Below are 12,873 nucleotides of genomic sequence, written 5' to 3' on the forward strand. Positions count from 1 at the left end.
ATATCTCTGTTTTAAATATACTCAATGACCTGGCCTCCACAGCCTTCTGTGGCAATCAATTTCTCAGATTCTCTCGCTAAAGAAGTTTCTCCTTATCTCCGTTCTAAAACATCTAAGGATTTAGTATTCAATAAGCTTCTTTCAAGCTAAGAGTACTGTCAATGTTGCCATGCATTGGATACATTTGGCAATTTAAAAAACAGACTGACACTGGTTCAAGAATTTATAAAACACACTGTACAGTATGTACTGTCTAGTAACACATCGAATCATTTACACATTTTTGCAAATCACTTGCAATAGTTGAGTACAGTAGGTGTGGCCATTGAAAAAACAACCAATTGCTTGAGTTTTACATTGCTGCTTACATTATGCTTTGGTTGCTTAATTGTTCTTCACACAGTGCTTATTGTTGTTCAGAGAAATGCTAGGTAATTTGATCAGTTTCTTACACCATCCTGGATGGCTGGCCAGTTAGTGAACATGTGATAGTGCTCTGTCCTTTTGCACATTCAGTCCTGCTCTGAGTCGAGACCAGAGGCAGCTTTGGCATTTGTCTGCACTTTCAGCTGTCTGCATTATTCACTTTTGAAATGTGTATTCCTATTTGCATCCTTCTCTGCCAGGTTGCTTAATTCTTCATCACCAAGACATCCTCATACCAGAGAAAATGATGGAGCTGGTAAGAATAATGAGTTTAACTAGATGTGTTGCAGGATGAGCTAAATAATTTTAAAGTATAAGGGAACATATACTAGCAATTGGGCTTACTGGTCAAATGGCATGTGGCTGAAATTCCTCGAATCTTTAAGACACAGGTGAGGGATACAGCACTTCTGGCTGTTCCATGACATCTGGTTTGCTGAAATAAAAACAAAAAGTGCTTTAAACATTAGCTCTGTTTTTCTCTCCATGAATGCTGCCAGAGCTACTGAGTTTCTCCAGCACTTTCTGGTTTTATTTCAGATTTTCAGCATCTGCTCTATTTTGCTTAGGGTATTTATTTTGAATATTTTGTATTTAGGATATTTATTTGGGTAGCCAGTAACAGACCTCAGTAACTGAGAGTAAAATAACAATTTGCCAAGTATGCAGCAGCACACTGGCAAACTCTGCTGCCTCTAAACGCCAGGCAACTGTGTTTAATCCCACCCTTTGGCAACATTCCTGTGTGGAGCTTGCACAATTCTCCCCACATGCGGATTTCCTCCCACAGTCCAAAGATGTGCAGGTTAGATGGATTAGCCCTGGGAAATATAGAGTGTGGGTCAGGGTGGAATGACTTCAGAGAGGTGGTGAGGACCCAATGGGCTGAATGGCCCGTTTTTACACTGTAGAGGTTTGTTTTACAAATTCTAGGGCCATTTACGAATACCATGTGTGTTAAAGGGGACATGGGGGTGTCTTGCTTGAGTAGAAAATGCCTTTGGTTTTTTGAATTGCAGGGAAAGTCAAGTTCCACTGTTTAATTTTTGTTATACGAAAAGACTGTACAGAATTGCTTTCGTACCTGTGTATGTACAGAAAGAGATTTCCTTCATGAATAGAGCACATTTTTGCAATAAAAAAGAAGCCTTGGTGGAGTTTTTAAAAGGAGTTCCGAAGAGATATATTGGGCTGGGAACGTTATGTTTGTTTTTTCTCTCTCTGGAAATGCTGGGTTTCTCCAGTACTATCTGTTCATATTCCCCATTCCCAGCACAACCACTTCCATATAAAAGGAAAAGTCAGCACCCGCAGTATTCCTTGCTTCTACAAAGACAATGAGGTGACTAGTTCCAAAATGAACCCTGTCCCTGGTCCTCAGGTTCCGATCTTGGTCCAGAGGCCCCAGTGTGTCAGAGACCTGGAGCTCTGTCATGCAGTGAATGACTACTCCACAACTTGCAAACAGACACAGATTGTAAATCTCCCCTTTTCCACCTTCGCAGCGAACCAACAGCAATACGGACTCTGAAACCTTATCTGGTCACTGTTAATGGTAAATCAGTGCATGTTTATATCCTGTCTACAGCTACCTTCCGAATCATTCATTCACTCTCCCAGTTGGCTAAAGACACATTGGGTAGATTTTCCCTCTTCGTGGTGGAGGCGGAGATCCAGTGACACCAACTCTGTGACCTTAAACCGAGAAAACTGCCTGTGGACCAGATTTGCATCAACAGTGAACTTTTTGGATTAAACAAATACTGAGTGAAAACTAATTTGAGTGAGAGTGTATGTGTCCCTAATGTGTATAAGACTGTGTGTGGGTGAGTCTGTATCAGTGCGACTGTGTGAGAGTGTGTGTGGGTGAATCTGTGTCAGTGAGACTGTGTATAAGACTGTGTGTGGGTGAGTCTGTATCAGTGCGACTGTGTGAGAGTGTGTGTGGATGAGTCTGTGTCAGTGAGAATCTGCATGTGAGAGAGAACAGGGGTATGTGGGTAAGTGTCTGTGTTAGAGGGACTATCTGTGTATAAGGCTATGAGAGTCTGTGTCTCAGGAGGAATCTGTGTGTGAGAGTGCCTGTGTGTGGGTGAGTGTGTATGGGAGAGCCTGTATGTTTATTTTAACAGATCCTTCTCACGGGAACAAGCCCTTTGGCCCAACTCACTCATGCCACCCAGTTTGACAATTTAAACTAATTGCATTTGCCTGTGTTTGGCCCATATTCCTCCATACTTTTCCCATCCATTTCCCTGTCCAAAGGTTTCCACACTGCTGAAATTATACTCGCCTCCACCACTTCCTCAGGAAGCCCATTCCAGACCACCCTCAATGAGAAAAAAATGTCCCTCTGAACTCTTTGGTATCTCTCTCCTCTCACCTTAAACCTATGCTCTCCAGTTTTAGACCTTCCCAACCTGGGGGAAAAAAAATTGTCATCTATCTAGCTTATCCATGCCTCTCATAATTTTATAAACTCTGATTAGATCACCTGTCAGTCTCGTAGACTCCAGTGAGAAATGTCCCAGCCTAACCATCATCTCATTATAACTCAAGCTATGGGTATGTATGGATGAATCTGTGTGTTCGTGAGACTATCCGTGTATAAGGCTGTGTGGGTGTGTGTGTCTGTGAGTGGGTGTGTGTGAGTGTGGGTGTGTGTGGGTGTATGAGTGTGCGCATGGGTGTGTGCGTGTAAGAGTGGGTGTGGGTGTGTGAGTGTGTGGGTGTGTGTGTGTGAGTGAGTGTGAATGGGATGTGTGTGTGTATGGATGTGTGTGAGAGTGCATGTACGTGTGTGTACATGCGTGAGTAAGTGTGGATGTGTGTGAATGTGTGTGTGGGTGATTGTGTGTGTGGGGGTGTGTGTGTGGATGTGTGTGAGCGTGAATGTGTGAGTGTGTGTGTGGGTGGGTGTACGTGTGGGTGTGGGTGGGTGTGCGTATGGGTGTGGGTGTGAGTATGTGTGTCTGTGGGTATATGTCCGTGCTTGGATGTGTCAGTGTGTGCAGGTGTGTGCATGTATGTATGTGAATTTGTGGATGAGTGTGTGTGGTTGTGTGTGGGTATATGTCGGTGTGTGGATGTGTCAGTGTGTGCGGGTGTGCGCATGTGTGTGTGTGTGTGTTTGTGGGTGAGTATGTGTGGGTATGTGTGTTATGGGTGTGTGAGTTGGTGTGGGTGTGTCACCAAGAATGTGTGTGTGAGAGAGTGTGCACTAGGGGAATATCTGTATATGAGTGCTGTCTGTGCATAAGGCTGTGTTTCTCTGTGTGTGGCAGCAAGAATGTGTGTGAGTCTGTGTGTTAGTGTGTTAGTCTGTGTATACGTCTGTGTGAGTTTGTATGCGTACGTGTGTGCGAGAGGGACTGTGTATGTGAAACTATATCAGTGTGTATAAAACTCATAGAGTCATAGAGATGTACAGCACGGAAACAGACCCTTCGGTCCAACCCGTCCATGCCGACCAGATATCCCAACCCAATCTAGTCCCACCTGCCAGCACCCGGCCCATATCCCTCCAAACCCTTCTATTTGTATACCCATCCAAATGCCTCTTACATGTTGCAATTGTACCAGCCTCCGCCACTTCCTCTGGCAGCTCATTCCATACACGTACCACCGACTGCTGAAAAGGTTGCCCTTTAGGTCACTTTTATATCTTTCCCCTCTCACCCTAACCTATGTCCTCTTTTTCTGGGCTCCTCCAACCCAGGGAAAAGACTTTGTCTATTTATCTTCTCCATGCCCCTCATAATTTTGTAATGCTCTATAAGGTCACCCCTCAGCCTCCGACGCCCCAGGCAAAACAGCCCCAGCCTGTTCAGCTTCTCCTTATAGCTCAAATCCTCCAACCCTGGCAACATCCTTGTAAATCTTTTCTGAACCCTTTCAAGTTTCACAACATCTATTCGATAGGTAGGAGATCAGAATTGCACGCAATATTCCAACAGTAGCTTAACCAATGTTCTGTACAGCCACAACATGACCTCCCAACTCCTGTACTCAATACTCTAACCGATAAAGGAAAGCATACCAAACGCTTTCTTCACTATCCTATCTACCTGTGACTCCACTTTCAAGGAGCTATGAACCTGCACTCCAAGGTCTCTTTGTTAAGCATCACTCCCTAGGACCTTACCATTAAGTGTATAAGTTCTGCTTAGGTTTGCTTTCCCAAAATGCAGAAGCTCGCTTTTATCTGAATTAAACTCCATCTGCCACTTCTCAGCCCATTGGCTCATCTGATTAAGATCCTGTTGAAATCTGCGGCACCATCTTCGCTGTCCACTACACCTCCAATTTTGGTGTCATCTGCAAATTTGCTAACTGTCCCTCTTATGCTCACATCCAAATTATTTATATAAATGACGAAAAGTAGAGGACCCAGCACCAATTCTTGTGGCACTCCACTGGTCACAGGCCTCCAGTCTGAAAAACAACCCTCCATCACCACCCTCTGTCGTCTACCTTTGAGCAACTTCTGTATTCAATTGGCTAGTTCTCCCTGTATTTTGTGAGATCTAACCTTGCTAACCAGTCTCCCATGGGGAACATTGTCGAACGCCGTACCGAAGTCTATATAGATCACGTCTACCACTCTGCCCTCATCAATCCTCTTTGTTATTTCTTCAAAAAATTCAATTAGGTTTGTGAGACATGATTTCCCACACACAAAGCCATATTGACTGTGCCTAATCAGTCCTTGCCTTTCTCAATCCATATACATCTTGTCCCTCAGGATTCCCTCCAACAACCTGCCCACCGCTAATGTCAAGCTCACTGGCCTATAGTTGCTTGGCATGTCCTTACCACCCTGCTTAAACAGTAGCACCACGTTAGCTAACCTCCAGTCTTCCGGCACCTCACCTGTGGCTATCTATGATACAAATATCTCAGCAAGCTGCCCAGCAGTCACTTCTGTAGCTTCCCACAGAGTTCTAGGGGACACCTGATCAGGTCCTGGGGATTTATCCACCTTAGTGCTTTTCAAGACATCCAGCACTTCCTCCTCTGTAATATGAACATTTTTCAAGATGGCACCATTATTTCCCTACATTCTACATCTTTCATGTCCTTTTCCACAGTAAATACTGATGCAAAATACCCATTTAGTGTCTCTCCCATTTTCTGCGGCTCCACACAAAGACCACCTTGCTGATCTTTTAGAGCCCTTTCTCACCCCAGTTACCCTTTTGTCCTTAATGTATTTGTAAAACCCCTTTGGATTCTCCTTACTTCTATTTCCAAAAGCTATCTCATGTCCCCTTTTTGCCCTCCTGATTTCCTTCTTAATTATACTCCTACTGCCTTTGTACTCTTCTAAGGATTCACTCGATCTATCTTGTCTATACCTGACATATGCTTCCTTTTTCTTAACCAAACCCTCAATTTCATTAATCATTCAGCATTAATCATCCTATACCTACCAACCTTTCCTTTCACCCTAACAGGAATATGCTTTCTCTGGATTCTTGTTATCACATTTCTGAAGACTTCCCATTTTCCAGCCTTCCAACAAACATCTGCCTCCAATCAGTTTTTGAAAGTTATTGCCTCATACTGTCAAAATTCGCCTTTCTCCAATTTAGAACTTCAACTTTTAGATCTGGTCTATCCTTTTCCATCATTATTTTAAATCTAATGGAATTATGGTCGCTGGCCCCAAAGTGCTCCCCCACTGACACCTCAGTCACTTGCTCTGCCGTATTTCCCAAGAGTAGGTCAAATTTTGCACCTTCCCACATACTGAATCAGAAAATTTTCTTGTATACACTTAACAAATCCTTCGCCATCTAAACCCTTAACACTATGGCCCAGTCTATGATTGGAAAGTTAAAATCCCCTACCATAATCACCCTATTATTCTTACAGATAGCTGAGATCTCCTTACAAATTTGTCTCTCAATATCCCTCTGATTATTAGGGGGTGTATAATACAATCCCAATAAGGTGATCATTCCTTCTCATTTCTCAGTTCCACCCAATAACTTCCCTGGATGTATTTCCAGGGAAATCCTCACGAAGTACAGCTAACCCTTATCTAAAACGCCACTCCCCCTCCTCTCTTGCCTCCCTTTCTATCCTTCCTGTATCAGTTGTATCGTGGAACATTAAGCTGCCATTCCTGTCCATCCCTGAGCCATGTTTTTGTAATTGCTATAATATCCCAGTCCTATGTTTCTAACTATGCCCTGAGTTCATCTGCCTTCCCTGTTAAGCCCCTTACATTGAAATAAATGGAGTTTAATTTATTAGTCCTACCTTGTCCTTGCCTGCCCTGACTGTTTGACTTGCTACTGTTCTCAATTGTACCAGTCTCAGATTGATCTCTTTCCAAACTATCTCCGTGAGTCCCACACCTCCACCTTACTAGTTTAAATCCTCCCGAGCAGCTCTAGAAAATCTCCCTGCCAGTATATTAGTCCCCTTTCAATTTAGGTGCAATCTGTCCTTCTTGTACCCAAAAAGAGATTCCAATGATCCAAAACTGTCAAACCTTCTCCCATACACCAGCTCCTCAGCCATGCATTCATCTGCTGTATGCTGCTATTCCTGCCCTCACTAGCTTGTAGCACAGGGAGAAATCCAGATATTACTACTCTCAAGGACCTCCTTTTTAAATTACTGCCTAACTCTCTGTAATCTCTCTTCAGAATCTCAATCCTTTCCCTTCCTATGTCTTTGGTTCCAATGTGGACAATGACCTCCTGCTGGCCCCTCTCCCCCTTGAGAACATTCTGCACCCTCTCTGAGACATCCTTGATCCTAGCACCATGGAAGCAACACATCATTCTGATTTTTTTGCTGCTGGCCACAGAAACATCTGTGTGTACGAGAGATCTGAATGATTTGAATGAAAATGTCAGTGGTTTGATTAGTAAGTTTGCAGATGACATGAAAATTGATGAAGTTATTGATAATGAGGAAGGTTGGCAAAGGATGTAGCAGTTGGCAAGCTGGGCGGAGAAATGGCAAATGGAGTTTATTCTGGGCAAGTGTGAGATGATGCATTTTTGGGAGGTCAGAAACTATACAAAAGTATACTGTAAATGGCTGGGCCCTTAGTTGCATTGATATACAAAGGCATCTTGTTCCAAATTCATAGCTCCCTGACAGTAGCAACACAAGTGGTTAAGGTGGTAATGAAGGCGTACCTTCATCGATCAAAGCATGGAGTATGAAAGTTGGCAAGTCACGTTGCAGCTGAATAAGACTTTAATTAGGCCCCATTTGGATTATTGTGTGGTTACCACATTATAGGAAGGATCTGGAGGTAATAACTATTACTAGAGAAAAGATGCTTGGCAAACAAATAGGTCCAAAGACTAATAAGCCCTCTGAACCTGATGGGTTACACCCTGAGTTAACGGAAGTAGCTACAAAGATAGTGGATGCACCAGAAGAATCAATAAGCAGGATAGTTAAAGGAGAAATAGTAGATTAACATATTTGGATTTTCAGAAGGCATTTAATAAGGTAGCACCCATGAATATATGTAATAACAGCCCATGGTGTTGAATGTAGTGTTTTAGGATGGATAGAGGATTAGCTAACTAATAGAAGATAGAGAATTGAGGCATGTTCAGGCCTCTAACTAATGGTGCATCACAGGGATCAGTGCTGGGGCCATAATTATTTACAATGCATATTAACAACTTGGATGAGGTAAGTCAATGCACTTTGGCCAAATTTGCATGTGACACAAAAATAGGTGGGAAGGCAATTGACAATCATAACAAAAATAGTCTGCAGAGGGATAAGGACAGGTTAAGTCAGTGAGCAAATTCTTGGCAGATGGAATATAATACAGTGAAATGTGAGCTTAAAGATTTTGGGCTGGTAGAATGGAACAGCCAAATATTATTTAAAGATAGAAAGACTACAGAAATCTACAGATCAGAGGGATTTGTGATTAAAAGAGAAGGCAAATGGAATGTTGACCTTGATTTAGCAGGAAATGGAAGATAAAATTGGAAGATTTTGGGAAAATTGTACAAGGCACTGGTCAAACAACAGCTAGAGTATTGTGAACCTTGAATAAGAAAAGATACATTGACATTGGAGTCTGTCTAACTAAGATTCACTCGGCTGATACCAGGTTGAATGAAGAAGGGTTGGGTAGATTGGGACTATACTCAGTGGAATATAGAAAAATGAGAGGTGACTTTATTGTTAGAACAAGATTGGTATGGATTTGACAGGATTGATATGGAAAGATTTCCCCTTTTGTGGGAGTCTAGGATTGGAGGGTATAATCTCAGACTAAGGTGTCACACACTTCAGAGGAGGAAGATATTGGTCTCTTGGAAGGTATGGAAGCTGTGGAGTTCTTTGCCACAGAGGTCTCTTAAGGTTGGGTCATTAAGTATATTCAAGACTGAGATAAACTATTTTTTTAATCATTAAGAGATTCAGGGAAAATACATGAAAATGGAGTTAAGGACTATTAGATCAACTGCATGGACTATCTTTTGGCCTTATAGGTTCTCCTGTTAATTTTAACAGTATCTGTATGCAGCAGCATTGATGAGTTTCCCATCTATCTCCCACACCCACTTAGCTACCCTGTCAATATTGTGGCAAAATGATTTCAAAACAAGATGAGGAAAGGCTTTAATAGACCGACAAATTAGTAATGGATCAGAATAAATTAATGATCTGACAACAATGGAACATCTTACAAACAGAAACAACTATAGGATTCAATGGTGCTGTCAGTTTGAAATACAGCACAGACATGATGGGCTGAATGGGTTCACTCTGAGCTGTGACAACTTGATTCTGTGAACAGGTCAATAACAATTCCTGACATAACTGTGTGGGTAACCAACTTTACACAGACTGCAGAATTTCAAGGTGGCATCTCACCATCACGTCCTGATGAGCAGTTAGGGATGGGCATAAAATAATTCTCCTGAACAGTGATGCCAACCTTCCACAAATGGAGTGGAATATGTGAAGAATAATGGTTACTGGGAGTTAGCTAATGAAATATTTGGTACAATACTAATACATATTCATGAATAAGCAATGCTTCCAGTTAGACAAGCAAACAATATTCAGTGAAAGAACATAACAAATAAGGAAATGTGTCAGCCATGTTGTCTCTTGACCCAGCTCAATCAGTAATATCTCGGCGGTTATACTTGTGGTCTTAACTCCTCTTTTCTGCTTTCTGTCAATATCCTTGACTCTTTTGAAGATCAAAAATTTGTTTACAGTTCTCCTTGAAAATGGTTCTGCCTCCACTACTCACCAAAGAAGGGAAATCCAAAGCTAGGAAACCTTCAAGTGAAGAAATTATTCCCAATCTCCATCACAAATGGGAGACTTCTTATTCTGTAATTGTACTTCCTAGAATTAGGTTCTCCTACAAGAGAAAGCAATGTTTCAGCATCTATTCAATTAGGTCAATAACTCTGGTCAGTCAAGCAATGGAGACAGAAGAAAAATGTATTTCAGGCAGTGAGTGGTTAAGTGCACTGCCTGAGAGTGTGGAAGAGGCAGTTTACATCAAAACATTCATGATGGTATTGGATGAAGGGGGATTGTGCAAGGTCACAAGGAGAAAGTGGAAAGTGGCACTGCATAAATTCTTCAGTTTGAAATACAGCACAGACATGATGGGCTGAATGGATTCACTCTGAGCTGTGACAACTTGATTCTGTGAACAGGTCAATAACAATTTGTTTCAAAGGCTGGTCGTCAACTCAGTGAAAGTGACCACTGCAAATGCTGGAGATCAGAGTCAGAAAGCGTGACGCTGAGAAAGCATAGCTGGTCAGGCAGCATCTGAGGAGCAGGAGAGTTGACGTTACGAGAATAAGGTTATTCTCATAAGAGCTTATGCTTGAAATGTTGATTCTCCTGCTTCTCGGATGTTGCCTGACCGGCTGTGCTTTCCCAACACCACACATTTTGCCAATGAAACCAGTCCTACATGGTCCAGGAGATATTTGCTTTTGTGTTTTTGATCAGATGATTCAATATCTGCTTCTTTGGGAAGAAATGTAATGGTGATTGACTGCAAATAAGTCAAAGTGAATTGACAGAACCCAATACAATGCCTCTGAGGCTACAATGTCTGTTTATTAAGATCAAGCAACATACATTATATAACCAGTAATTTACTGGTTACATCAGATACCTTGAGCAGTTTGCCCAACCCGATCAAAATCACAAGTGTTTGTTTCCAGGTCCGCAGGTGGCAAAGTTGATTCCCTTGGCTTGGTAAGTTTTGTGCAGTACAAATGCCAGCAACTACAAGGAGAAACATGCAAGGACTTAACAGCACAAGCGTTTTGAAAAGCCAGACTTAATGTTGTAAAGTCTTACTTCCAAATATTCCAAAATTCATGAGAATCTATTGGGGCATGCTAGGATGAAAAAATATCCTGTCATGTTATCTTTAAAGGAACCATGTTCTTATTGTGACTCGATACCTTGGGAGAGTCACATCAAACATCAATGGGCAGAGACCATACTGGGGGACTAGTACATGCATTGGCCAGAGACAAGGAGTGACACTGAAGTAATTCCAGGGGATATGAGGCATGCCGAGAAAAAGAAGGAACAGTCACTATTTCACAAAGGTCCTATGCACCTATGGTCGAGGGATACCTTTGACCTTTTTCATGTCTGTCGTTATGGCTTTTAAGTTGTGATCAGTGATTTGTTTTAAATTTCCAAATATTGTTGACAGGATATGTCCAGTGTAACTGTTGCACAGATGTTGAATTTTACTTTTAACCTGTTTGGCGAACTGGAGAGGATTCTTTCAGGCAATGGACTATGGCATATGGGCAAACCATTCCTGAATCAATGTGAGAAATAGGGTGTGTATTGTATCACTTTGTTAATCTAACTGAGGTTGAGCCAAGTGGCAGAGTGCATGTTGGTGTGGTGCTAAAACCCTTCATCGTCAAATATCGGAAAAATGGCCAAGACTTGTTACACCTCAGTGCAATGCAACTACGTGAAGCCATTCCTTCACTGGCAGAGTGATTCTGTCAAGTTGCCAGCCAACTTTATCCCAAAGGTGTGGGATCAATTTCTGGAGAGACAGAAGAAGTTGAAAGGTGTGCATGACCAGCATGCAGGCAAAGAACAATCAAGTCTAGTGGTTAGGCAGAAAATTTCCATTCTACATCTCACTGACAGAATGTGGTAGTGCGATGAGGCAGGTAACTCTATGTCCTGAACCAAGATTTTATGATGTACTCATGCCAACTGAAACAGAATCAAAGTCAAATCAGTGAAGTTCCTCAACTGGGAAACCGCAAGCAATTAATTTACAAGCAGAAAAACATCAGAAATAAGACCCAAGCAGAACATTTGTACAGATACAAATCGTTGTGAGAATAACCATACATTGCAGACTAGAATTATCATCACCAGATTGTGACCATTCCGCAAATGAGCATTTTGCTTAATCGTCACACTAGCTCACAGTATGAAAAGTTGTAAATTTATATCCTGTAAGAGTTTGCTATGTTGTAAATAGTTTATAAATCAATAGTTATGTATTAAGAGGGGATTAGCTAAGTTGGAGAACAGTGGTACTTCTTCACTTGAGATCATAAGATCATAAGATATAGGAGCAAAATTAGGCCATTCAGCCCATCGAGTCTGCTCCACCATTCAAACATGGCTGAATGTTTCTCAGTCTCATTCTCCTGCCTTCGCCCCATAGCCCTTGATTCCCTTACTGATCAAGAAACAGTCCATCTCTATTCTAAATATACTCAATGACTTGGCCTCCACAGGCTTCTGCAGCAATTATTTCCACAGATTCATTACCCTCTGGGGCAATTCCTCCTCATCTTAATTCTAAAGGGTCATCCCTTTACACTCAGGTTATGTCCTCATGTTCCTGTCTCTGCTACTAGTGGAAGCATCTTCTCCACACCCACTCTATCCAGGCCTCTCAGTAATCAGTTGGTTCCAATGAGATCTCCCCTCATTGTTCTAAATTTCATTGCGCACAGACCCAAAGTCCTCAACTGCTCCTCATATGAAAAGCTCTTCATCCCCGCAATGCTTCTTGTAAATCTCCTCTGGACTTCCTCCCAGACCAGCACAGCCTTACTTAGATACGTGGCCCAAAACTGCTCACCATATTCTAGATGCAGTCTGACGAAGGCTTTATACAGCCTCAGCAGGACATTTCTGCTCTTTTATTCTAGCCCTCTTGAAATGAATACGAATATTGCATTTGCCTCCCTCGCTGCCAACTGAACTTGCACGTTAATGTTAAGAGAATCCTGAACACAGACTCCTAAGTCTCTTTGTGCTTCAGGTTTCCAAAGCCTTTCCCCATTTAGGAAGTAGTCTACACCTTGATTCTTCCTACCAAAGTGGATAACCTCACACTTTGCCACGTTTTATTCCATCTGCCATTTCTTTGCCCACTCTCCCAGCCTACGTCTTTCTGCAGCCTCT

At 42.2% G+C, this 12,873-nt stretch overlaps 1 protein-coding gene across 1 annotated transcript in view; it reads left to right on the forward strand.

Annotated features, from left to right (window-relative positions):
* The first annotated feature begins 517 nt into the window (after nt 1–517).
* Nucleotides 518–12,873, forward strand: part of LOC122540555 (CMP-N-acetylneuraminate-beta-galactosamide-alpha-2,3-sialyltransferase 4-like) — a 110,511-nt gene continuing 98,155 nt past the window's right edge. Inside the window, exon 1 of the mRNA XM_087976492.1 lies at nt 518–682. The gene's annotated coding sequence lies outside the window, so the exon portion shown is untranslated. The remainder of the gene's footprint in view (nt 683–12,873) is intronic.

Source organism: Chiloscyllium plagiosum, unplaced genomic scaffold (assembly GCF_037043375.1).
Source record: "Chiloscyllium plagiosum isolate Xiang-an unplaced genomic scaffold, Cpla_swu_hap1 HiC_scaffold_29, whole genome shotgun sequence".
NCBI lineage: Eukaryota > Metazoa > Chordata > Chondrichthyes > Orectolobiformes > Hemiscylliidae > Chiloscyllium > Chiloscyllium plagiosum.